We start from the raw sequence: 2,040 nt of genomic DNA on the forward strand, positions 1-2,040 counted from the left end.
GTTTACGGGTACCAACAAGGGGGCGATGATGTCACATACAAGACAAGGATTTGGAAAAAGTATAGGTAATCGCAGCGGGTAAAGTAAAATTAAGGATTAATATCACGCGAGTTCTCAGAAGTTGCTGAAATTGAGCGACGAAGGGAAGAGGGCGTTTAAAAGAGAATCAAGTACTGAAATCTCAATTCCTTGTAAAAACCAGCATCTTAATGTTTTTTTGATAGGCTAGGTATCGGAGAGCCTGAACATTTATGCATGCGCTGACGGAATGTTTGAACAAGAGAGAAAAATGCAGTATCTCCAGACGTGGCACTGGAGCGTCGTACCAAACAAGTGATCCCGGGATTTCGGCCCGTGTGATCGCTTTTGGACACAGTTGGCCGCAGTTGGCCATTCGCCGCTTTCTGCTACCGACCTCGCCTCCCGGTACGGCATTGAGGGAGAGATATGTCGGCCCCTAAACCATATGAGACAAATCCCACTCGCAGCTCCAGACCGCCCTTGTCTTTACAATTTAGCCTAAGATTTTGATCGCTCATATATTCAAGAGATAAGGTATTTTATCAGCCATATGGTAAGCACTGGAGTCGCAGATTACTACGTGTACGCATGCGCCCTGGTAAAGGTAACATACACAAATGCTTAAAGTTTATTTCGTCTCGAATTTCAGAATAACTATAAGAGCTAATACCTTACAGGCATTACATTTACAGCTAAAATGCATAGCATATGCAGGTACATAACTAAATACACAATATTTTAAAGATATGTCAATTAAAAAGAAGAGCCGCTGTACAAAATGCGGTCCTTGATTATCTTTTAAAACCAGTAAATTCAGTGGTAGGGATAAAATCAGATAGCGCATTCCGCAACGTAGCTGATCCATAAGAAAAAGAACTAAGACCATGACTGGTTGTTCTAGGTTTATTGCGGGACAGAATGTAATTTCCGCGAAGGTCATGCATAAGAAGAGGACGGGAGAGAAAACGTATCTTTCATATAAGGAGGAAAACCCTTTAAAGAAATAACAACAACGTACTTTTATAAAGTAATATGAGGAAATTTTGAATGCGCTTATTGCACAGAGATGTAGAGTTCTACTTAAGAGCCAGTCTCTGTAAGATCCTCATATCGAGTTTTGCCCACAAAATAGATTTCGCTCATAATTTTCCGGTCTACTTCTTTAAATAGGTATATAACAAATATGAAACTAGTTAGGAGAAGTACGCTTCTGTAATTTTTTTTTTTGACCAATTTTCTTTCGGCACCGCATAAGGACCTGAAATATGCGAATTTTAACAAAATTCAACCGATTGCTCCGGATAAAAGAGCGCGTCCCAAAGCTTCCACTTTACTAGTTATTTCAATTGAACCTTTATCTTTAAAATAATACAGGTTAGAATCATGGACACTTTTTTGTATAGAAAATCCGAGGGAACACACTTAGCCCCTTAGACCCACTTAGCGAAACATGCGATTTTAGCTAAATTCAGTGGATTAAATCTCAAAAGTGGCTCACACTTACTGGCTCTCTTGGACAGTTGGAGTATCGACGGCTTGAAAGTTTACGGAAGAAACCGTGTATCGTATTATCAATGTTTTATTCACTATGATAATAATTCGATCTGAAATGAACAAAATTACATAACAACCAATGAGATATTTGAATACGCGAGATTTCTAAGCAAATGAACAGAAAAGAATCAAAATAAAAGACTGAACTAAACTTACTTGTGTGGCGGGTTTCCGTAAACTACGCATTCTTGAAACTGAACAACTCGACGGTTTAAAACTGCTGAAACTGTTGACTTAAACTACTGAAACTGGTTAGCGACTGACTCATATCCTTTCAAACACGTGCTATTAATTGATCTGAAACTTAAGCCTTAGTAACTGAAATAAATTCTCTTAAACTGTCAACCAAAGCTTTATGCGTTTCCGGTACTAATTAATCAGTTCTATTGCTGTAACATTTCCTCCGCCTCGATGAAGGAAGCGTTCTTCATCTTACTCAAAGCCTTCGGCTGGTTACACTACTGC

The sequence above is a fragment of the Montipora capricornis genome, chromosome 12 (genome assembly GCF_036669925.1).
Source record: "Montipora capricornis isolate CH-2021 chromosome 12, ASM3666992v2, whole genome shotgun sequence".
NCBI classification, from domain to species: Eukaryota; Metazoa; Cnidaria; class Anthozoa; order Scleractinia; family Acroporidae; genus Montipora; species Montipora capricornis.